This window comes from Lygodium microphyllum, chromosome 3 (genome assembly GCF_053477565.2).
Source record: "Lygodium microphyllum isolate KBCC chromosome 3, Lygodium_microphyllum_v1.1.10, whole genome shotgun sequence".
In the NCBI taxonomy this organism is placed as follows: domain Eukaryota; kingdom Viridiplantae; phylum Streptophyta; class Polypodiopsida; order Schizaeales; family Lygodiaceae; genus Lygodium; species Lygodium microphyllum.
The window spans coordinates 169,545,834-169,571,956 of NC_141137.1; the positions used below are offsets into that span (position 1 = coordinate 169,545,834).

General features: G+C 43.3%; 1 pseudogene; it reads right to left on the bottom strand.

Moving 5' to 3' along the window:
* Positions 1-11,594: 11,594 nt before the first annotated feature.
* Positions 11,595-20,998, bottom strand: LOC148039160 (uncharacterized; annotated as a pseudogene).
* Between the last annotated feature and the right edge of the window lie 5,125 nt (positions 20,999-26,123).

Genomic DNA, 26,123 nt, shown 5'->3' on the forward strand with positions numbered 1-26,123 from the left:
TGGCCACTAACTAGCTAGAGACCCAAGTGAACTCATTAGGCTGGATGGACACTCGATATACCACCTATTACAACCCATAAGAGAACCTACTTTAAACTATTCGGGAGTAATTAAAACCCCTTCTAAAAGAATCAAGATCAAGAACTGATTGAAGTAGTTGACTCCATCAAAGGTCACACTCGACAACATAGGCATTTAAGCATGTGTGGAAACTGGAAAGCTTGATTTTGCATAGTGCAAATTAAGATGCACTACTGGTATATAAGTGTTGCACATTTGTGAACTGTTGGATTAACAAGGAACACACTAAGGGGAGTTAACCAAAAAATGAACTCACCAACAGGAGTACAACCCCAAGAATTTGAAGGGGACCCATTAAAAAAGGAACAAAGACATAGAGGGGAACAAACCATCACATTGCCAAGTGAAGGAAAGGCTCACCAATATTAGGGATATGTCTCTACCCAAATTAATTGACCTCATAGATACACGAGTGGGTCAGGAGACAACTATTATGGCAAGCACCAGCTCGAATGAGAATAGTCTAGACCTCAACCTTTACCTTAGCATGGCTAAGCACCTTGACGACATCTAGTGACTTATCACATAATATGACTAGCATACAAGGATAGCGCACCATGGAAGATCAGTGGGTAGATGTCATAGCCGACCTTCAAGAAGAGAGGAGATTGGCAAGGATGGCAGTGCAACACATGGTGAGTTATAGTCATGAGCAAAGGGCTCAAAGGCTACATCATGAGAGAGAGCTCAATGAAGTTCATAGGATCCTAGCCATATCGAATAGGAATACAATGGGAGGCAATGCTGATAAGGAGTGAGTTCTAGAAGCCGATCTCACACTAAGGAAGCTACTCACCAAAATATTGCTAGATAATACTAGCACTGAGTAGAGTGGGGCAGTCTTGGTGGCATCATTGCTAGCCGCCTAGGAGTTACTCCAAATGCCAGGGGCCAAATGAAAATACCCATAGTTGCAAAGCAACTAGATAAATACTAGGCAAGCAATGATCCCTATAGCTTCATTGAGCAGTTTGAGTAGGTATATGAGGCGAACCCCACTCAATGAGCATAGGCATTTGGTCTTTACTTGGGAGACAAGGTGTTAACCGTTAGAGAACAAGGTGAAAAATCTGAAAAAGCTAAAGCAGAAGACAAAGGCCAAGGCAAAAGTGAAACGGAAGACGAAGGCGCGCCAAGAAAAATATGGAAGCACAAGAAATGCAAAAAAGTCCTAAATAAAGGAAAAGGGCGCACAAGAAAAAGCATGAATCAATACTTTTGTGAAAGAGCACAAGCGCATCATGGTTTAATTTAAAGAGCGACGGGCTCTCACCCGTGCAATTTGTAAAGGTAGATGGGAGGTAGGAAGGAAGTTAGGAAGATAGAAGGGCAATGGGAAAAAGGGCCTAGGCCACGGTCGGCCATTTAAAAAAGGGGATAAGGGAATGACCACCCAAAAGGGATTTAGGGTTTTGTATATAAAGTTGAAAAGTGAATGAGAAGCTCATTCTTGTGTGTGGCCAAAAGTGGCTCTCCTCTTCTTCTTCTTCTTCTTCTTGCTTGCTTGAGCTTGTGCTTGAGAGAGGGAGTGTGAGAGTGTGAGGGAGTGTGTGTGTGAGGGTGAGGGACCGAGGAGGAGAAGCTCTCCATCTTCTCCTCTCTTCTTCTCTTCTCTTCTCTTCTCTCGTCTTGCTTGCGGCAATGGAGCTTGGAGCGTGGAGCTTGAGGATGGAGCTTGCTTGAATCTTGCACTTGGATCGTGGAGCTACAGGAGTGCGCGGGAGAGGAAGTAACTCGATCGGCATGGAGGTAAGCTCACTACACCCGTAGATATGGATGGCACGTCAGCTATGTGAGAGGTAGCCATTAGTGCTCGGCTTGGAACGCTTGAAGCAATAAGCGGTCCGTGGGTCTTGGCGGTTGAGCGAAAGCTCCCACATTTTGGTTCTGTTGCCGGGACCAACGGATTCAAGCCTTGAGCGCTTGCATGCTTCGAATCGAGTATCGAAGTAAGGGTTTTTCCCCCGAACCGATGCTTGAAGTAGATAGGTAGGGAACGAGGGAGTTTGAAGAGGTATTGGATCTCCTTAGCAAGTAGGTTTTTGGTTTTTTGGATTTGGAAAAGCATGTTGGAGTAGGGTAGTTATTTGCTTTGTGATTTGAGTACATTAGGGTAGGAAAAAACAAAGAAAAAGAAGAAAAACAAGCATCAGGGTTTATGCTGTCATAACAGGGCATGAGGGTTTAATTCGTTTACCGATTTGCTTTTTGGAGTTTATTGGCTATTCCAGGTATATACAACTCTTCCTCTCCATCCATAGCTTTGATCTGGAGGTGTGTATGACAGGTTGTGACCTAAACCGTGTGATTAGGGCGATTTATCATTACGCCGGTAAAAAACGTGCTGTGCTTGGCGTGTTCGAGTGACGGCGATTCTGGGCCGAGTCCCAGAATCGGCCCTCAGCCCACTACCACTCGGACCACTTGACTTGGCCCACCTGACTCGGCCCTTGGCCCACTCGGCCCACTCGACTCGGCCCTCGAACAACGAGACTCGGATTGGCCGAATTTGACATTTAGACTAGTCACATTCGGTCCTTCCTACTCGGCCCTCGGATGGGCTGAATCGGGAACTTGGCCCTTGCAATTAAGACCTGTTGGGCCGAATTTAGATTTTTTCAAATTTTAGCTTGAAGGCAGTGAAACTGACCGAGAGACCATATAGAGCCGAAACCATATTGTAGATTGATCACACTAGGCTGAAACTTAGAGTAAATAGTCTAAAATTTGGCTATAAACAGTCTTTCAAATCACGTATGGCATTTATCATAACGGCCCTATGGGCCAGGGGGACTGCCCCCCCCCCCCTCGGACCCCCGCAGAGGGGGCTCTGTCCCCTCCACACCTCCCCCGAGTAGGTTGGGGAGAAAACCTGCACCATGACAGGTGCTCCAAAACAGACCCTAGTGTAGCAATGGCTCTATAGGAGCATGGATTCTCACTTGCAAAATAGCAACCAAAAGCCCATACCCGAATAGAGACAAACAGAGACCCTAGAACCTCAATGGGCCCATCTAGCCAACAAGGGCAAAAAGGCCACACTGCAAAAACACATACATGTTGCATTCGAACTGCATCTAGTCAAAGCGGAAAGCAACAACATCAAGCTATAATAACGAGAATGACTAGATATGACAGTCCTGACGATAGATGCTCCTTGAATAGCACTACACTAATGATCCAAGGCACCAGTGGAGAATCCACATTTGGTCGTGCAGTTGGGGACTCAAGGGCATTTGTCAGAAGGCTTAAATTTACAAGCCAAGACCCGGAAGATAAAGACATTGTACCACCTGCTTATCTTAGGGTCAAACTCACCGTGAAAAGAGAGAATACTATCAATGCTCTGATTGATAAAGGAGCAGATTTTAATATCTTGACCTATGAATCATGGACCCTACTAGGCCAACCAGAGCTCACACCGACTAATGCAACTCTTAGCCCTTACGGGGGACACCCACAAGCACTCATAGGGAAGTGCAAAATCCTTGTGATAATTGAAACTGAAAGCTTGCCTATCATATTTCATGTTCCTCCAAATAGTGCTAATTGTGAAAAGGGAACCCTCCTTGGAAGACCCTTCAAAAGGGTGACCAAGTGTGAGGCCGACTATGTAGCACAAAGGATACACCTGACACTACCGGGTGTAAAGATAGTCACGACCTTTAGCAAGGGTGACCTCATCGAACCTCGAGGGAAAGGCAAGCAAGGTGCTGACATAATAGTCAAGCCTGCTGACAAGAGCAAAGATTTGTTGGAAGAGTTAATACAAGCACAAGTCGAACAACAAGAACCAGTGAGTGAGGCCATGCCTGAAACAAGAAGGTCAGGAGACAATGCCAAGGACAGCCTTTGGACTTACAAATATCGTAGAAGACCCCAAAAGAAGCCCAAGCCTTATAGACAAAGGCATCAATGGAGAGTCAATACAACGCCGCGATGGATATCCAAAGCGTTGCTACGTGCTCAAGGGTATTATGCAGGTAACCAATGGATTTGGGTACCAAAACCCCCTGTTAAACCTCATTTGTCGACTGAAGGCCAGATCGTATCAAGAGTAAAGAAGTGTAGGAGGAGATCTAAACGAAAAACCAAGTCTCAAGTCAAAAACAGTGGAGTGACCGAGCCCCTCATGGTCAAAATCAAGAAACCCAACAAGACCAATTGGAGGATAGATCCTCAGCCTAGCGTGCTTGACAAGCAGACATTAGATGTAATCATTGAGGATACGCAAAAGCCACTAGTGCCCAAGGAGCCTTTGATTCCCCAAGAGAATAGCAAGCATCATAGGCACAACATTTCTCATGGCAAGGTTAAATGCTCAATAAAGCAAATAGCAAAATCATCTAACACCCATGAGCAAATCTCCCAGCCAGTGTCAAAGCCACTTAGGAGTCCCAAGTCTCCTACACCCTCTTCCCCTAAACAGACACAGGAAGCACAACACTCGTCAAGTGTGGCTACTCAATCCCAATCTCTACCTACATCAGAGCTTCCAAATGTCCAAGAGGCAGGACACGACACCGCCCTTAGCTCTCAACCTAAGGATATGCCTGTGCAATCCACCGTGGCTAGCTCAACTGATACTCGATCTACGCAAGTGAATGCTCTAAGGGCAACAAAAGACACGACCACTTTCAATTTCCCTAAGGACTTGACACCGCAATCCACCAATAGTAGCAAGTCCACTGAACTAGTTGCTACTACTTCAAATCAAGGATCACAGCAGTCACAGTCCTTGGCCGTGACAATGGCCCTTGCGGAATGTATCCTTAATAGTTTACCTATGGAGGAGGTGTCGCAACCAACTTCATTAACAACTCCAGCACTTCCAAAGCGCCTAAAGCCTAGACTAGAGGAGTTAAACAGAAGGGAAGAGCTAGACTCTCCAAAAAGGGAGGTAGTTGTACCCTCACAACCTAGCAAGGCTATTCAACAGGCCACGGCACGGCTATGTCCCATGAGGATATACCAGAGCAAGGGAAAGTTGAGGCCCAACCAAGCACATCAACGGGGCTGACCTAGTTCAAGGTCTTGAGTCATTAAGTTATGCACCTTCACTGACCAAGAAAAAGAGGAGAAAACAGCGAAAACAAGAGCACCTACAGGTGGTTGTGGACCCCAAGAGCATTGAGACCAAGAGCGCTAGAGAGCTGGGGAATAAAGCATCAAGTCCATCCACCAATGAACCCATTGATGTCTCTCCTAATAGTGATGAAACCTCAGACACATCCGTGTGCTCTGAAAAATCAAAGCAGTCGTTGCCATCAACAGTTGCTTTCAACACTCAATCCACCGACAATAGAACTCGCATCGACCAATCAAGAGTGGATACAACACTGTCACAATAGGGTGACAAATCTATACCAGTCACATCCGAGGAGAACCATGACAAAATAGCAGCAACACCTCAGGAAAAATGCACAATCCCCGAGAGCATAAGCAATCCTAGCATTGACCAATCTTGATCATCTAGGCCTGAGCCCCTAACTATGCTAAAGCCTAGGCAAACTCCTAGAACCTTGCACGAGATAGCAACCGAGCAATCCCTCGTTGAACATAGAAGTGTCGCAGAATGCTTAACTGAGTTGGATGCTAAGCTCAAGGTGTTCGCACGTATCTACATCCTTGCAGACATGGGCGCATTCCCTAAGGAGCAGCTTGGAGAATACTTGCCATTTTTCCTATCCTGGGAAGAGCAAGAACATCTTAACGAGCACTATGATAAGCTCTTGCATGAACACATGCGACTCATCTCTGATGAGGAAGCCGACGAACTACGCTTAACTGTAACATTCAATGATGTGCTCTACCAACCAAATCTCTTAGAGATAGAACAACTAAAGTGACAATCGAAGGGTCAAAGTCAATTTGAGAAATGTTGGTTTGAAAACCGTGTTGCAATGGCCGAACTAGGAACCCAAATCAGGACAGTCTCAGAAGAGCGATTGGCCAAATGGCGGTCTCAAAGAGACCCAACCTATGTGGCGCCAACTTCCTTTCAAGTACTAACTACCATTCGGGGTACGAACTTAGCTGGAACTAGGCAAGAGAACTCTTTGGTTGATAAGGTTCTCACTGAGGAGGAGCTACATGTTGCCAGTAGACTCGGACAAGGTTCAATGCTACTCGATGTTGCAAAATATCTATCGACATTGAGTAAGCTGCCACGAGTACTAGATGCGTGTGCCACACTTCAGTACAATCCAGAGTTCTACAATAGGCTTTTATCCTCGTGAAGTGACATGGATTCGTAAATATGTATATAAATAAACAATGATTTTTGTGTGACCCTATATAGACAATATCAACACACACAAGCAATGATAGTCAAGCATGCAGGAAGAAGACTTGGGTTTGACACGCTAAGCTCCTCAGGTCCTCCTCTCATCACACAATTAAAAGTCATGTGACCATTTCCACCTCCAAGTGAAGGGCATGCAACCCTCATTACCGCCATAGGAAGCCTTGACCAACAACTCTGATGGTGTAGACGGGGTACCGTCCCTTTCTATACACCTTTTCCCCTTTCCGGTCTATCCTTCCAAGGATGAGCCCTACCCCACTCCATGACAACCAGTCCACACAACTTAGCATAAGCCAATATCTGCTAATGGCTGGAGGCAAAACGAACATCATCATGGGGGCCATCCCTCTACAACAAACACTGCATGCCTCACCTCTCCCCTCCTCATCATATGCGCATGATAACCCACTATATAATCCCTTCCATGCAAATAGTTTTATCCTGCCTCGAGGCCTAATCCTTGGTTCGCATTTTGTAAGTCCCCCTACAATAGCTTACATGGAGCACCCAATGCAATTGGCTTGCAAGGATGCTATCCGCCGTCAAAGGGAGCATGTAGCAAAAGCGCCTCCGCCAGAACACTACGTACCTACCCTTAAAAGGTATGCAAAGAAACGAAGCGACACCGGCCCAGAACTAGACCAAAAGATCCCCAGACCAGGGGAATAGAAGCTCAAGGGAGCACACTGGGCATGGCAACACCAGCCCTGCAGGCTCCTACCAAATGCTCGAGCACCAGGTGCTCAAAAGAGGAGAGGATAGCTCGAGACAAGCAAGAATTTGACGCATTGTTTAAAAGCATTCTGGAAACAATTGCGGCCAGGGACTACACCATCCGAGTCCTAGCCAACATTTTTCCCTCCCTGCCTCACAGGACCCCCTCACCAACACAACCTCAATCGCCTGACCACCCAGACTCGCCCCGCCTCGTATAGATAGAGTAGCCCCATGTTGTATAAAAGGCTTATCAAATGCTACCTGGCCATGACTTTTTGTCTTTAAATGGTTAAGTGTTGACATGTTTTCCAATTGTACAAAATTTTTATACCTGCATTTAATATATTTCACATCTTTAGCAAAAGAAAAAGCTAATCAAGCGCCGCAGGTGATAAGTATCTAAGTCAACACTATGGAATTCAGATAAGTGATGTCTCCTTGCATTGCACTGGTTTATTATAGTTGCGGCATATACCATGCATGTACTCTCATGAAGTGACAAGTGGATGCAAGATGATATAGGTCTTTGTACGAAAGTATTCAATGCCCGATCACCGCAAGACCATCGACCCCACAAAGAGCCGTGACAAAGCCACGCTGCCGAAAGCAAAAATCACGCTTGCCAACCGTCCACATCACATGGCCCAAAGCATATTCATGGGCTACGCTCTCTTTCTGGGTCAAGCTCTATAGTTGGCTCACGGCAGTTGTTAGCTCAATTGTACCAACATCGCGTGTCGCAAAGAGGTTTGCAATACCTTAAGTGTATCTCCCCATCTCAACAACTGCTTCTCTAACAACGAGGCTAGGGCACAATCATCACTGTAATATCCATTTCCTGAGCCTTCAAAGCTTGACATTTTCCAACCCATTGAAAGGCTGATAGCCTCAACATATTGCAATGGTTGTACTCAGGCAAGTCCAAAAAAAAAAGGAGGAGAAAAGAGAAGAGAAAGAAAGAAAGAAAGAAAAAAGAACAAGAAAAAGGAACAAAAAAGAAAACAGAAAAAAAAACGAACGAAAAGATAAGAAGCACCCATGATCACAGCACAGCACCTAAGGGTCCTCAAATTAGGTACGTCCATTAATCTTGGTCGATTGGCTCCGTCCCTAGTCCCCTAGCCCTTTAGCATCACCCACAATTGTTAAGGGCACATCAAGGGCAGGACATACCTAGGGAGCTTGTCTTGCCTATGGTTAGACCTGTCACCCTGACCCACTTGCACAATTCCCTCTTGCACTCTACCTTAATACCATTGCAATCAATTGTGGTAAGCACCGCACGATTGGCCATGAAAAATACACCGCCCTCATCAACCAAGTCCAATAGCTTCCAGCTACCGAAAGCGCGGTGTCCCTATTTTCAATTATGCTACGTCGTGCAGTCACAATGCAAAGGATGTCTCATATACCTTCATGTGTACTTCTTCTCAACATGAATAACTTTGCTTCATCCACACATTGTTACAAGAAACTAGCCCGTGATCTTCTAACTACGTAATATCTAAGTATGCATGATCACTCACATAATATCTGCACCGAAGTATATACACAGTTTGGATCCTCAAGTGCAGGACAATACTCTCAGCTTGCTTAGAGTTCGACCTGTCTCCCAAACTAATTGCATTATGTCTTGTGCACAATAGAGAAGACTAGCACTACCCCTAGGGAGAGACCACCTATGAGAGGTTTTCAATTGCAGGTATTGAAGACTCCAACAACAATGTCATTCGCTCTTCATCGATCCAACTCTGAATTCTTATCCTTTATCGTCTTGCAGGCCCGCCAAGAATCGTCATGTGCTGAATCCCTAACAAAGAACAGCCCTACCACCAACTCCAACAACCCTACCACCATCCACCTAGACCACCAACATGCCCCCAATGACCTTCCTCCACACCACCACCAACACTCCTCCACGGCAGCCACCAATGTCCCTGCCACCCACGTTTTCAGTGCATGCTAAAGCCTGCTACCTACGACGGTGAGTGCCATGGGCCTGGCACTCGTCTAGGAGGGGGGTAATGTTAACCGTTGGATGAACAAGGTGAAAAATCTGAAAAAGCTAAAGCAGAAGACAAAGGCCAAGGCAAAAGTAAAACGGAAGACGAAGGCGCGCCAAGAAAAATATAAAAGCATAAGAAATGCGAAAAAGTCCTAAATAAAGGAAAAGGCCGCACAAGAAAAAGCGTGAATCAATACTTTTGTAAAAGAGCACAAGCGCATCATGGTTTAATTTAAAGAGCACCGCCGTGCAATTTGTAAAGGTAGATGGGCGGTAGGAAGAAAGTTAGGAAGATAGAAGGGTAATGGGAAAAATGGCCTAGGCCATGGTCGGCCATGTAAAAAAGGGGATAAGGGGATGACCGCCCAAAAGGGATTTAGGGTTTTGTATATAAAGTTGAAAAGTGAATGAGAAGCTCATTCTTATGTGTGGCCAAAAGTGGCTCTCCTCTTCTTCTTCTTATTCTTCTTCTTCTTCTTCTTCTTCTTCTTGCTTGCTTGAGCTTGTGCTTGAGAGAGGGAGTGTGAGAGTGTGAGGGAGTGAGTGTGTGAGTGTGTGAGGGTGAGGGACTGAGGAGGAGAAGCTCTCCATCTTCTCCTCTCTTCTTCTCTCTCTCATCTTGCTTGCGGCAATGGAGCTTGGAGCGTGGAGCTTGAGGATGGAGCTTGCTTGAAGCTTGCACTTGGATCGTGGAGCTACCGGAGTGCGCAGGAGAGGAGGTAACTTGATCAGCATGGAGGTAAGCTCACTACACCCGTAGATATGGATGGCGCATCGGCTATGTGAGAGGTAGCCATTAGTGCTTGGCTTGGAATGCTTGAAGCAATAAGCGGTCCATGGGCCTTGGCAGTTGAGCGAAAGCTCCCACACAAGGGATTCACTAGTCTAGACAATGTTGAATGCAATGACTTCACCTAGTTAAAGGACCTCTTCATTAAGAGATTCTCAGAGGCACAATACTCTGAAAACCTCATTGTTAAGTTTATGAATATCAGCCAGAAAGACAAAGAGGACATACGAGACTATGTCACACATGTGAGGAGTCTCTATAAGAGGATACCTGCAGCCAAGTGGCCCAATGAGAGAGCTGTCTCTACCATATTCATTAACGAGATTCGCAAAGAGAATAACTATATAAGGTCCTTGCAAGCAACTCAAACATACAAAGGGATGTTCTTATGAGAGTCTTTGAGGAAGCCATACGAGTAGACGACTTGCTTAAGGAGAGAAGAACTCGAATGGCACAGGAGAATAACAATGCAATTAGGAACGCCAAGAGAGCTTCAACAACTACTAAACGAGCAGTCTCTAGTGAATAGGGAAAAGGGAAGAGCATTGACATCCAAGTTATAGCCAACCTAAAAGCAAAGCTGGCTAGACTGCAAGGGTCAATATGAAGACCAATGCGACCCCACGTGTAGTGTGTGCACTATGGAGGGAATCGCCTAACCTTTGAATGCCCCAAGCCCAGATCACGGTCTTGTGCCAATTGTGGAAGATTCAAGCACGACACCTTCAAGATGCCAAACCTACAGTTGAGGAAGAGATTAACAAACTCTCAACCATGAGCCCACCAATCCCTCCCACATATCTGAGAGCAAGAGAGACAATGCCACCATGTGAACAACTACATGGATAGAATGAGAGGGCCAGGAATACACAAATAGTTCAAGAACATTTGCTAGGAGCCCATGAAGCTGAGGAGGAAAAGAGGGATGGAAACTTGCTAACCACACTCATAACAACTCCTATGACATTGTTATTGGGAGAACTGCTTAGACAAAACTCTTCACTTTGACAAGAATTGAAGTAATGGGTAGAACACAGTAATGACCATAATCTGCAAAACTTTCTAGACCACGATGCCCTAATACACATACCAAGGCTAATGTTGAATCCAATGTCTAAGTCCCCACATGTAAATGCCTTTTGGGAGGGCACTGAGACGCATGTAGTCTTACATGTCATTGCCTTAGGAGACATTACACGGCAAGGGATAGTGGACATGGGACCAAGGGTTAGCGCACTTAGTCACTCAGTCTTGCAACCTTGACCAATGGAAACTACAAGGTTCAATGTCACCTTAGCGAATGGGATGAAGGTTAGACCCTTCGGAGTCCTGAAGGACTGGCCTCTAAAGATAGCAAGGACCCAATTCTTCGTGAACTTCATAGTTATGAAGGGAGTGGATTATGATATCCTGCCAGGTAGGCCTTGGATAGAGAAATGCCAGAGTAATAGAGGATTGGGGTAATGGCCTAATATTCTTGGGCAATAGATTAGAAGTAGTTCGAATAGAGATGGACACTTGGAAAACCTCCCCAATGGATTTTGATACCATCTCTACCCTGTTGAAGGGTGATTCAAAATCTAGAAGCAATTATGGGCCTCTAACAATGTACATTCCTTGCCTTGAGGATGAGCAGGATTGGATGCACAAATTGGGAACCATTGATCTCCCATTCTTGAAGGATGAGAACGAACTCAGGAAGCTGTAGAATCCGCTAGCAAACCTAAGAGTGCCATCACTTGTAACTTGCCCAGAGTACCCTTGTGCATGATGGCCGATAGCTCCATGGGCCAACCAACACCAATCACCTGTCATGTCCTAGCAAACAAACTTAAAAAGTCCTCGAGTACTTATCAAGCTAGCTCTGGGTAACCTAGTTGCCAGCTTGAAGCCTCTCAAGGATCTTATGGAAAGTAGAGAGTGGTAATGGACCAAGGTGCACAACCTAAATTTATCATATAACTTGGCTCTCATGATAGGTGAGGCAGTGCTCGGAAGTGGGAATCTTGCAAGCAACCTACAGTCCAAGTTTGAGAATTCCAATGGTGAGTACGAAGACTGTTGTTCCACCAATAAGGAGAATAACGTGGAAGTAGAGACCATAGAATATGATATGGAGGGAAGAGTAATTGAGCAAAACAGAGCAGACATTAAATCCCGAGAGGTAAACATGTTTCTAGTAAGCAAAGGAGTTGCCAAGGTCGATTGTGATCAAGCTTGGCTAGAATGCCTCGAGGTGGTAGATTATGAGCAAGCAGGACTATTTCGTCCTTGCATCCCACCACTATTTGGAGTTGAGTCAACTTTAGAGTTTCTAGCACTAGGGGAGACAACATCTTCCAAAGAGGATGGCGAGTACAATCCTGAGTTAGAGGCAAGTTATGATAGTGACCGCAAGATACCTTGACCACCAGGGACTTGATGCACCATGGGGGATCTTCCAATCCACTTGAGGCACAAGAGGTTGAGAGAGGAGAAAATAAAACGGTCTTCAAAAGAAAGGCAAAAGAAACCCCAGTACTTACCCAAGCATTTCACAAAGTACAAAAAGGGTGATAGAATGGTGGTGTTACTGGGGCCAAACAGAAAGGGCAAGCAAGTGAACCCATCGAAGGACCAGCCAAGGTTAAGGAGGTGAACTTGGCAAGGGAGAAGGACAAGCCTCAACCTATGAACATAGTGGATGACCTAATTGAGAAGGAGGAGCATGATCTTATAAATATGCTTAAGGAGTTTGACAATGTATTTGCATGGTCCTTAGATGAGATGAAGGAAATAAGTTCAAGATCACAACATTCCCATGATCCCCAATGCAACACCAGTCAAGCAGTGACCATACACAATGAATCCTAAGCATGCACATGCCATAAAGGAGGAGATTGATAAGCATGCACTCATAAGGACAAAATGGAGTTAACCCCAGTGATCGCATGACAAACATTCGAGAAGTGGGGAATTGATTTCATTGGCCCAATCAACCCTGCAACTCAATACTCCCAAGCCAAATACATCATGGTTGCCACCAACTATCTCAGCAAGTGGAAAAAGGCCAAATAACTCGCAAAAATGATGTAAGGACCACGGTCAAAGTTTCCCTGGGAGCAAGTAATCTCATGGTTCAGTTGCCCCATAGAGTTGGTTAGTGACCAAGGCACACACTTCATCAACAAAGTGATTGCTCACTTGTTATCCACCTTAATAATACACAAAAATTCCTCTCCATATTATCTGCAAGCCAATGGTCAAGCCAAATCCACAAACAAGATCTTAGTGGTGGGTATTCTAATAAAATTCGTCTCTCATGCAACGATTAGGACAACTAGCTTATGGCAACCTTATGGGCGTATAGAATGGCCTACAAAATAGCCATATGACTAACCCCATTTAGGTTGACCTACAAAACCAAAGCTATTTTGATAGTAGATTTTTTTATTCCCAGCTTGAGATGAGCAGCCTAAGAGAGGTGGGAGGGCTAAGAAGCATGGACAAACTGTTTAGTGGAGCTAGAACAACACCTATATGAGACCCGTCTCATTGCAACCCATGCTCTAATATGTGAAAAGGCACACTACTGCAAGAGTTGGTTTGACAAACATGTCAAGCAATGAGACTTTGGGCAAGGAGATTTAGTCTTGTTATACACTGTCAAAGGACATAAGCAAAAAATGAAGTTTAGGGGATTGAGACCCTTCAAGGTTCGCAATGTTAGTAGAACGGGGAATGTGGAACTTGAAACCCTAAAAGGACAGGGCATAGGTCTCTTCAACGGAAGTTGCATCAAAAAGTACTACCCTTCATCACATCCACTTTGTGAACCTCCGATGATCAAACGTAAGGGTTGCAACCATCACATAACTTGAGGAGGCGGATGAGGAAGTAGCAGCACCAGCCTGCCTCTTGCAGATCACTATAGCCTCCCTAGGGACATACACCCTTGATGCACTAATTGACGAGGGAGCGGATGCCAACATCTTAACACACAAACACTAGACTGCTATGGGTCAACCTCAATTGCAACCAACCAATGCAAAACAGAGCCCATTTGTTGGGGGGCAATCCTACCCACTCTTGGGGAAATGCAAGGGGAAAGGGTAAGAAGCAAGTTTTTTGAGCGAGTTTTTTTTAGCAACCCCTCTATTCTTATTCCACATAGTTCACTTATTCCAATCTTAGATGTATCCATCTCCACCACTTCCACCACCGCCGCCAGCTCTACAACCAACACTACTATCATTGCCTTTACCACCACCTTCACACACACACACACACACACACACACACACACACACACACGCACGCACGCACGCACGCACGCACGCACTCTCTCTCTCTCTCAACCCAAAAATAATTTGTGGCAGCACTCTGGATTGATAGAATCTGTATTATATTGTATTATGAAAGGTGTTTCAACAAATAGTTCTCTCTCTCTCTCTCTCTCTCTCTCTCTCTCTCTCTCTCTCTCTCTCTTTTACAATACAAAATAATTTCTTCAAGCAATTCGGATGTAGATTTGTATTACATTGACCTCTAGCAAGTGTACTATTGTTTCACAAATTGATAGACAATGATAATAAAATATTATTATAAATTTGATCTTAGCTAACCAAGCAAGGCATGCCTGTATTTTCTCAACAAAAGAAAATGCATTTTCTTCAAGAATTAGCAAAGTCTTTACTTTGCCGGTCACAATATGGGCGAGATTGGAAAAGTTCTTCTCTTTCCAAATATGAGATGTAAGTCCTCTATGGTAAGTATGGGTTGGTGTATAAATATATCTACATTTCCATCATTTCCAAATACTCACTAAACATTTTTCTTTATACATGGCTCTAGCAACCTCATTAAATATTGATTAAAAATAAAAACTTGTTATTAAAGTTTGCACATTTGTGTTGGATTATTTGTTGTGGTGGCAAGAAGGGATATTGATTGGTGAAAATGGGTATAAATTCTATGCTCAATCAATATGCTTAATGAGAGAGAGAGAGAGAGAGAGAGAGAGAGAGAGAGAGAGAGAGAGAGAGGGAGAGAGAGAGACCATCATCTTGATCTCTCATTGTGCATGTCTTTGCCAACTTGACATCATGTTGTTGTAATATTAATATTCTTAGGCTATAAAATATAGTTATACTTATTTGAAATAATCATACGTGTGTACATGTGTGTGTGCACGTGTTAGGACTTCCAATATACACACATAAATACATGCACACATACATATGTATATATAGTTATACTTCTTTAAACTAAGCATATGTGTGTACATGTGTGTGTGCATGTTAGGACTTTCAATATGCACACATAAATACACACACACACACACACATATTAATGAGAGAGAGTGAGAGAAAAAGAGTTTTTTAGTGACAATAGTTTTTGAATAAGAGAGAGATATAGAAACAAGTTTTTAATGAGACACACACGTGTGCATGCATGCACACACATATACACATAGAGAGACGAATCACGATAGGTTTGTCTAGTCTTACTACTATATTATTTTCACTATAGGTTTGGAAAGTGGACCTCTAGAGGGCTTCTCGAACCTACCCCCTTTTCCAAACCTCTCTTCTTCAATCAAAACCCCCTCCCCTCCCTCTTTTTCACTTGTAATATCTCATTTTCTCTTCCCTCTCCCTTTTTTCATTAAAGCTTCCCCCTCCCTCCCCCCCCCACCTCCCTTTTTTAAATTAAAACCCCCTCCCCTCTCTCTCTCTTATAGTCTCTCTCTTTCTTTTCCCCCTCCCCTTTTTAATTAAATTCCTCCCCCCTCTCCCTCTTATGTGCAGGGCCTAGGTTCTCTCTCTCTCTCTCTTTCTCTCTCTCTCTCTCTCTCTCTCTCTCAATTAGATTAAACTTTTTAATTTAAACTTTTCTTTAATTAAATATTTTAAAAGTTTTTTTTAATTTAAAGTTTTTCAAACATGTTTTTTTATACACTTTGAGAGGGAGATAGAAGAAAAGAGAGAGAGAGAGAGAGAGAGAGGAAGAAGAAGAATGATAAAAAGAAGAATATGGAGAGAGAAGGGGAAGAAAGAGGAAAGAGAATAGTTTTTTATTAAACATTTTTATTATCCCCCTTCCCCTCTCTCTCATGTGTAGGGCCTAGGTTCTCTCTCTCTCTCTCTCTCTCTCTCTCTCTCTCTCTCTCTCTCTCTCTCTCTCTCTGTGTGTGTGCTAAATTAAACTTTTTAATGTAAACTTTTTGTTTAATTAAAATAAGGAGACATATATATATATATACAAAGAGCAAAAAGAAAGAAGAGGAGAGGGAGGGAGAGAGAACAAAGAAAGAGAATTATAGAGAGAGAAAATATAAAATTAAGAGAGAGAGAAAGAAAAAGAAAAAAGGAAAAGAGATGAGAGAGTGGGGAGAGAGATAAAGATAAGAAAATTAGAGAAAGAAAATAAGAATAAGAGAGAGAATTTAAACACAGAGAGAATTATAGAGAGAGGAAAGATAAATTTTAAAAGAACGAGAAAAGAAAAAAAATTATAGAGAGAAGAAAAAGAAAAGAAAAAAGAGTATTTTTTAAATTAAAATAAGGAGAGAGAGATAGAGAGAGAGAGAGGAATATACAAAGAGCAAAAAAGAAAGAAGATGAGAGGGAGGGAGAGAGGGGGAACAAAGAGAGAGAATTATAGAGAGAGAAAATATAAAATTTAAGAGAGAGAGAGAGAGAGAAAACAAAAAGAGAGGAGAGAGAGGGAAGAGAGACAAAGAGAAAAAAATGAGAGAGAGAAAATAAGCAAAAGAAGAGAGAATTTGAACACAAAGAGAGAATTATAGAGAGAGAAAATATAAAATTTAAAAGAAAGAAAAAATAACAAAATTTATAGAAAGAAAAAAAGAAAAAAAGATGAGAGAGAAGGAAAAAAGAGGAAAGAGAGAGAGAGAAAAGAAGAAGAAAAAGAAGAAAGAGGAAAAGAGGAAGAGAGATGAGAAAAAAGTGAAAAGAGAAAAGTCTTTTTTAAATTTAAATATTTTTGTGAGAGAGAGGAAGGGAGAGAGAAGAAGGAGAGAGAGGGGGAAAGAGAGAGAGAAAAAAGAAAAGAAAGAAAGAAAGTTATATTAACGTCTTCTAAAGACCAAAACTGCCCTATGAGACAAACTGTGATACAACTGATGAGGTCCAATTATCCAAAATAAAAGTGCTGAATGAAAAGCTAAAAACTGGAAACTGAAGATACGGTGCTGTGAGTGTGATAAGTGTTGTGTATGTGTATGTGCGTATGTAGCTCTGGTACTCTAGATAATGGCTACAAAAGGGAAACAAATGTCGGCTGTGATAGGGGAACAACTATCGGCTGTGATAAAGTGGTGCGATGTGTATATGTAACAGATGCAGGGAGATATACTATCCTGGGATGTAGTAGCAGTCGTCGAAGTCGCTAATAGCAGGTGATCCCTCCTAGATGCAGGATGTGGTACATCGGCGGTGGAGAAAGAGCAAACTGGAGATCTGAGATCCAATGTGTCGAGTGTCGTCAGATCTCAGTCTGCTATTGATGTAGATCAAGAATCCTCCGGATCTCCTGTCGGTGTGGCTGTGGGGTCCGAAACCCACGGATCCTCGTGCGACGTCGGGTATGCTGGTCCTCAGCCTGCTGTAGTGTGAGCCCGGAGGTCTGGCTGGAGGCTAGTACAGTAGCTCTCACTCTGTCTATCTGAAAGAACTGTGTAATAGTCGTCTGGGTGGGCCCCTCTCTGACTGGGACCGCTGTGTGCTCTGCTCTCTGATGTGCCATGCCTCTCCCAAAAAAAGGCCAAATGATCTCTGATCCATATCAGTCATACATCCTTGAAGTGAGCTAGCTCAATGTGTATCTAGATCTCAACTCTGAGTATGCCGAGCATCTGAGAACAAAATTCTCCTCACTCTCCACCTCTGATCTGCAAAGGGGGCATATCCTCTCCTCCCGTGGGATGCCACTGGCTCTGCCACTCTCAATCATAAGCTGATGTGATGATACCCTGAGTTGTCCAATAAGAACTCTCAATCGATGTGGCATATAGATCTGCATATATCTCGGAATCTCTATGAATCCCTGCTCTGATATGCTCAAGAACTGTGTATAATAATGTGCCATCTTCGATGGCAGTGGCTGTGCAGGGCTGACCCATGTCCTCTGTATATAAATATGCCATATCTCCTGTCTGATGACTCTGTTCCTCTCAGAGAGAGAGAGGGTGTAAGTGGGAGCCTGAGTATCATATAGAAGAGGTGGGAGTCTATCAATGTCCTATCAAACCAAGCTCTAGTCTGTGCATACCATGATGTGGTATCCCCCGCTCGAGCCATCTCCTGAGATGCCATGTATGCTCTGTATGCAATGCGATCTCTGTCCATATCTTGAAATCTGTGTAGGAAGCAGACTGTCTGAAATAATGCCTCGACTAGCATGGGCAGTGTGGCGAGCTCTGCTCGAACAATGTCATGTGGGACTGAGGCCTTGCTACGAATCAATCTAGATATCATGATCACTTGAGGTCTCTCCATCAATGTCCATACATAATCGGCAAGGCCTAGCCCCCATATAGCTGCTCCATACATCAGTGCTGGAGTGACTAGAGTATCAAAGAGCCACCCCTTGGTGCGGGGCTCCTGGAAATGTGCCTAATGACACTGTCGCTCCATAAGAGCCAATGCTGAGTATCCTCTAGTGAGGCGGTCACGAGCTGCCTATGTCATCGAGAAAATCCCTGAAGCTGCTGTAAAGGTGACTCCCAAATATACATATGATCCAGTGACCTCAATACTCCCTCCTACTGCCATGAAAATACTATGTCTGCGTATCTGAGCTGATGTATGGAATATAAGAACCTTGGTTTTACCAAGGTTCACTGTCATGCCTCTCTGTATGCAAAAATCATCCAATGCTAATAAATGCTGTTGTAATCCCTGAGCTGAATCTAAGACCAACACAATGTCATCTGCATATAGTAAGATATGAAATGTGGCTCCACTGAGATCTACACCTCCACCGGCTCACTATTGAATAAACTCTGCTATCTCATCAACGTATAGCCCAAATAGAGTCGGCGAGAGTGGGCATCCTTGTTTCACACCAATGGTACTCACAAGGGGATCTGATATACTTCCCGGACATCTGACTCTACCAGTAACCCACTCATATAGTGCATAGATACCCCACATCATGTCATTGTCCACCCCCAGATCAAGTAGGCATCTGAAAAGCCTCTCTCTCGGAACCATGTCAAAGGCTTTGCGAAAATCCACAAAGCAACAATACAATCTCTGTTTCTTCACTCGTGTCTGGTCGATCAGACAACGGAGAGTGAAGATGTGGTCTATGGTAGAAAATGCCCGTCTGAACCCTGCCTGTCCGGGTGTGTGCATGCACTCTCTCTCTGCCAGCGTGCTGAGCTCCTCCTCCATCACCGTGCCATAAAGTTTGGCCAAAACTGGCCCAATCATGATTGTCCTATATGTGTTAGGATCCATAAGATCCCCTGACTTGTGAATAGGTACAATGGTGTGCTCTGTCCCCCACGAGTCAGGGAACCCCTCAGACAATACACGGTTGAAGAGGTGAGCAATGAGTGGAGCCAATGTGTCCCTTCCATATATAATATGCTCTGCCTGAAGATCAAACTGGTCTCGAGCGCGGCCATGCTGTAACCGTGAGATAGCATGTTTCACCATACTAGTGGTGAAAAATGATGAAATACCCGGTCTCGATGTACATGGTGTGGGTATCAGCGGCTGTGCGGGTACATGACATAAGCTCTGTGCATACCCATGCCATACTGCAAGGTCATGTATCGATGTGGGTGAGCGTGGTTCTCTGATCTGCCTCCATGCCTCTACACAATCTCTGCTCATAAGAAGGTGGTATATATCCCAATATCTCTCCTCCTCCCATTCTCGCTTTTTACAGCGGGTCAAGCGGTGCATGCGTCTCTGCGCCTGTCTGTGTGTGATCTCTCCTTTGGCCTCCAAATCGCGTAGTTGTCGACGTAGATCTCTGCACTCATCATCATACCACCTGTTATGTGGCATGATACCGGTCTGAGGGGGGTGCGTATATGTGTGATGTGGAAAACTGATATCACTGGTCAGTGTATCAAGGGGTGCATATGGATCAAGTGACGTGATGTGCTCCTCCAGATGCTGTGAGTAAACATGTGAGAGCTTATGAGTGAAGTGTATGGCAGTATGCATGTGGGGTATGATATCTGCAAGTGGTGATGGTAATGAGGTGAGGAGTGAGAAACTGAGAAAGGTGTGATCGGCACCGAGTGGAAGTCTCCCAAGGCCGAAGGACTCGATAGTATGCATCCCATCGATCAGTCTGAGTACATAATCTACAGTACTCTCGCCCCCCCCCATGTGGGAAGCATGTAAGACCTCCTGAATATGGCCATCGTGCCATCCCGTTATAAAAAACGAGATGATGTCTACTACCAAGCTCAAGTAAATGCCCTCCATACCCTGCGAGGTCTGGCCCAGTATCTGCTGACTCCCGACTGATCCCCAACTCCTCAAGGTCTAATGCTCTCATGATCTCTGCCTGCTCCATATCAAAACTCTCACACTGTCGGCTTTGTGTGCGCCCGTTGAAGTCCCCCATAAGGAAGACCTCACCCAAACTAGAATACAGAATAATGTCCTCTGAGAGCTGTGAATAAGGGGAGGGGGAATCTCTGGCCTGAATATCACCCTGCGTAGTAGCATATCTAGACCCTCGTGGTGAAAAGTAGCATACTGCCATATAGATCCATCTCTCATCTGATATCTGACACTCTGATCCATATGTAACTGGCCTCCTCATCTTGTCTCACTAACTGGATATGTCTCTGTATCCCCTGACGGAATAGAACTGCCACCCCTCCTGAGCCCCTAGATGTACTCTGCCTAGTAGTAGCCCGGTATGCAGATACCCACTCAAATCCTGTAATGCATGGAAGCCCTCTCTCTGGGCTCTCATGTATCTCTGTGAGGCATATAACATCATGGTCGGGTAAAATCTCCTCAAATCTGTCCGGTCGTGACCATAGGGAGTCATTGCAGTTCCAAACTGCCACACATATCGGGGTCTCATGTACAGTCCTCTGCCCCGTCTCATAGGCCATGCCCCCCTATTTGGTGGGGCGTCCATCTATAAAAATCCAGCCATCTCAATAGAAGGCCTTACGGCCTTCTCTACTTGCTTGGAGTATCTGTGGCATGCATGCTCATCTGTGTGCAATCTGCATCTGAGTCAGGTCCTCATCCATGAAGATGGGAGCCCCAGTCATCCCTCGGAGTGAAATCCGCTTCCGAAAGAAAGTGGATCTGTCCTCCGGTGTGCTCATATGTAATATCAGAGCTCTGACCCTGGTAGTATCTCGTCCTGCACGCCATGCCTGAGTAAAGGGCATGCTCGTGTACCCTAGTCGGGTGCATAGCCCGCGTGCGTCCTCCTCCGGAGAGGCCCCTTCAGGGAGCTCGGTAATACGCACGTTCAATCTACGCGCGTTCCTGAGCCTCTCCTCCTCTAAGGTCTCCTGAACCCGGACTACCTCCTCCTTTTTATTTTCTTCCTAGACCTCCTTCTTAATGTTCTTCTTCACTACCTCAATCCACCCCTCCTTATTCCCTTCTAATTCTTCCTTCATGTTTGCTTTGATTTTTCCTCCCATCTCTCTCTCGAAGCCTCAACTTCGGTTTTAATGCATACCTGGAGGTCCTCTTGGCATTCCTTCGTGATAGCCTCTCGGAGGTCCACTTTGAAATCTGCGTTCTCTCTTGCCTCCCGTAGATGTGACACTTCCGTTTGTAGCTTGTCCAGGTCGGTTTTGAGATCCCTCTTCTCTTCCGTGAGTGTCTTCACCATCTCCTCTAGTCGCCGGATCCTCTCATGGAGCCGGTGGGTTTCTTGGTTCAAGGCATTATCCGCATCCTTCTTGAAATCTTTCTTCGCCTCCTTGATAGCATGGCTGATTAGAAGCTCCACGTTATGGAGCTCGAGCGGCATGTCGCCTCACGGGGAAAAAAGCCCCCTCCTGGTTTGAGGATCGTGGGGATTTTGCGAGATTGGGGGGACTGCGGCAGCAGGTCTGTGGGGGGTTGCGAGCAAAGCAGGCGCAGGGGGGGCAAGGGTCACAGGCAGAGAGAGAGAGAGAGAGAGAGAGAGAGAGATTCAAAATTTCAAAATTCTGTTTAAGGTAGATACCTTAGCTTTTGTTTGTTCGCAGGGCACCTCTACGAACCGGAGGCTCATCTGCGAGTAGCGGTCCTGTATGTCCCGCAGCTCCTCCTCCAGCTCGATGCTTCTCGCCCTCAGCCACGCCAACTCTCCCACCACATCTGTCCAAAATTCAGCTAGCTGCTAGCTTGGTTGATGAGCTACGGCCGTCTTAGAGCAGGTCACGCCCTGCGGCATTTATCCCGTGTGCTTCGGCATTTTTGAAGAACGATGATGCTCCAGCCTCGGCATTTCTGAAGATCCGAAGAGACTGCCCACAACACAGGAGTACTGCAACAATATCAGCTTATGGCGCACAGTACCATGGAAAAACCAGAGAGAGAGAGAGAGAGAGAGAGAGAGAGAGCGAGAGAAAAGATAAAATTTAAAAGAGAGAGAGAGTAAAAAAAAGGAAAATTAGGAGAAAGGGGAGGAGAAGAAAAGGGGGCAGAGAGAGAGAGAATAAAAGGAGAGAGAGGAGAAAAAGAGAGAGAATTATATATAGGGAAAAGATAAAATTTACATACTTTAAGAGAGGCTGAGGGGGAGGAAAGAGAGAGAGAGAGAGAGAGAGAGAGGAACATGTAGAGAGAATTATAGAGAGAAAAAAGATAAAATTTAAAAAGAGAGAGAATAAAAATTAGAGGAGAAAGAGAGGAGAGAGGGAGAGAGAAAAGAAAAGCGCAAAGAGAAGAAAATGAGAGTGAGAAAAGAATTTTTAAAAAAAGAGAATGAAGAGAGAGAGAGAGAGAGAGAGAGAGAGAGAGAGAGAGAGAAGAAGAAGAAGAAAAAAGGAAAAAAGAGGAGAGGGAGAGATACTTTGTCATGTAAGGAATTTCAATTAGAAGAGTATTAGGATTCAATGGAGAAGAGAGAGAGGAGAGAGAGATAAAAATAATTTTTGGATGAGAGAGAGAGAGAGAAATGAGATAAAAACAATTATTGATGAGAGACCAGAAACATGTGTCTTTTTAAAAATCATTGATAAGAGAGAAGAGAAAGAAATATGAAAAGTACTTTGGATAGAGAGATACCTTTTTCAAATTAATATAGGAGAGATCCAAGAGTAGTATTGTAGTATTATAAGAGAGAGTGCTAGAAAATCTTGAAGCCAAAGAAAGAGGCACTAGCGCCAACCTTCAAAATTTTCCAGCACTCTCTCCTATAATACTACCTTAGACCCCCTCCTACATTAATAGCCTTGGATCTTTACATACATACTCTCTCTCTCTCTCTCTCTCTCTCTCTCTCTCTCTCTCTCTCTCTCTCTCTCCTTGTGGCTTTCAAAAATTCTAGCAATTCTCTTCTATAATACCACAATACTACCTTTGGATTTCTCCTATATTAATAGCTTTGGACCTTTATCAAAATACACATACATACATGCTCTCTCTCTCTCTCTCTCTCTCTCTCTCTCTCTCTCTCTCTCTCTCTCTCTCTCTCTCTCTCTCTCTCTCTCTCTCTATGGCTTTAAAATATCCTTTTTAGCTTTCTCTTACAATACTACACTTGAGGCTTTCTTACACATTAATAGCTTTGGATCTTTATCAACACACATATACATACATACACACACTCTCTCTCTTTCTCTCTCTATGGCTTAAAACAATTATAGCAACTCTCTCCTATAATACTACAATACTACCTTTCAACTTCTTTTACATTAATAACTTTGGATCTTTATCAAAATATACACACTCATTCTCTCTCTCTCTCTCTAACTTGAGATTAACTTCCTCTATTTAAACATTTTTTGCCCAAGTACAATTAGACTAAAAAGTCACATTTTGATTATAATTTCAATAGTTTCATCCATTTGCCATCAACACAAGCCCTGGAATATTTATCCAAATCACAATGCAACAATCAATTGATTGAAAGAAAAAAATTTAGAGTGTTGTTCAATCAACCAATAAAACTAATTGTACTTTTTCCAAACAATACAAGAATAGATGCGATAATAATTCCATCACATTTTCAATCTCTCTCTTGGGATCAAAGAGTGATTCTATGCAAAATTTACTTAATACTTGCATGTACAATCTTTAATGTTATGATTATACCATTTATAACCCTTGACCGATTCCTCCTTGTAATTGCTCTATCAACGAACAAGCCATATGCAACTAGGTGCAATTAACTTCCCTTGATACATGCACTTTGCAAGCTTGATCTTTTGAATATGGGAGATGAAATGTATCCCTTCCAATGACCTATACTCGTGCATCATAGTATGGGGCCTAATGTATCTCATACAAGAATCAAAACAAGCATCTATTCATTTAGAAATACATTACTTACGATCGAAATCATAGTTGGATTGATAGTAATGCCTTTGCCCGAAGCTTCAATGCTGGTTGTAGGATTGCCATCTACATGCAACATTCTTCGCTTGGAGGCCATTGTCCGCAAGTAGACTCAAGAGATTAAGAAGGTAAAATAGATTCGAGATGGGAGAGTGTAAGAGAAGATGGTTAGGTTAAGTCAAGGATCAAGATAGAGGGAATTGTGCAGCCTCTCAAGGTAACTCTTCTCTCTCTCTCTCTCTCTCTCTCTCTCTCTCTCTCTCTCTCTCTCTCTCTCTCTCTCTCTCTCTCTCTCTCTCTCTCTCTCAAGCTCTCAAGCTCTCTCTCACAATCTCTTGGAGAGGTATACTTCTCTCTACCTCTCTCTCGCAACCTCTCAAGGTCTCCTTATGCTCCCTTGTGCCTCCCCATTCCTCATATTTATAATGAATTAGAGAGGAGGGGATAAGGCTAAGAATAAGAGTGGAGGGGCTCTTGGAAGAATCTATGATTTGATGCTCATATCATAAATCTCATGGTTCCATTGGCTCCAAAAGGGGGGTAAAACCCCAAGACTCTGCCAAGACATTTGGTTAGAAAGCTCTCAGTTCACTCTTTCTTCTTTTCTCTGTTCGAAGTGCTATTTACTACCTTTAGTCTATGATCGCAGCGCACGCGATTTTGCCAATCACTTTTCTTTAATTTTTTTATTTTTATAAAATCTCCAAAACTAACTAAAACATCACTTGTCTTTTCTTTTAAATGACATACAGTTCTATCTTTTTAGAATAATATCTAAAATATGTTTTTTTTTTCAAAAAAATTTGATACTTTTTTAACCATCCATACTATACATATTAACAATAGTGATTAATATGGCTCATAACTCTCGTTCACATTGTAACTTCCGTGAAGGGTAGCTACAGTCCTTGTCAATCCGAGAAAAATATCAAATTTACAACTCTCGGTTTTTTAAACATATATATTTTTTAAATAAAAATCATTAATTATTAACATTAGTTAGTTTTTACCTTAGTCTTTAGTTGATAAACTTACTAACTTATTAATTGACTAACTAACTTTCGAACTAACCAACTAACTTTTATTGCATGGAAATATTACAAATAGCTATTATATGTTATGTTAATTATTAGTTTTCTATGTTAAGAGAAAAAAAGTCTGAAAAGAGAGAATTGTTTTTTGTTTATAAGGTCCAAACATTTCAATAAAGTTCATTCAAAAAGTCTCAATCTATTATGTCTCATATTAAAACATATCATAAATATATACATAATTTGATCTTCTTAACTAGTAATTATTTTTTATCTCTTCTCTCTCATCAAATATTATTTTACATTTTTTCTCTCATCAAAAAATTATTTAGATATGTGTGTCTTTCTTCTCTCTTTCTCTATTGACTCTATTGAGTCGTAATGACTCTAAAGAGAGAGAGAGAGAGAGAGAGTTGCAAGAGACACACATAGTGAGACATGAAGATAAGGGCCATGCACAAATACATACATATATACACATAAAGAGAAAGGTGCATACACACATGCACTTAGTTAATAATTTAATTACTAATTATTTTTAATTAATTACTAAATAAAAATATAAAGAGAGGAGAGAGACAAAAATGAATGAGAGGAGAAATCGAGATAAAAGAGAGAGAGAGAGAGAGAGAGAGAGAGAAGAGAGAGAGAGATTATGTGACTTGCTTTAACTTTTTTTTGGTCGAGAAGGGAT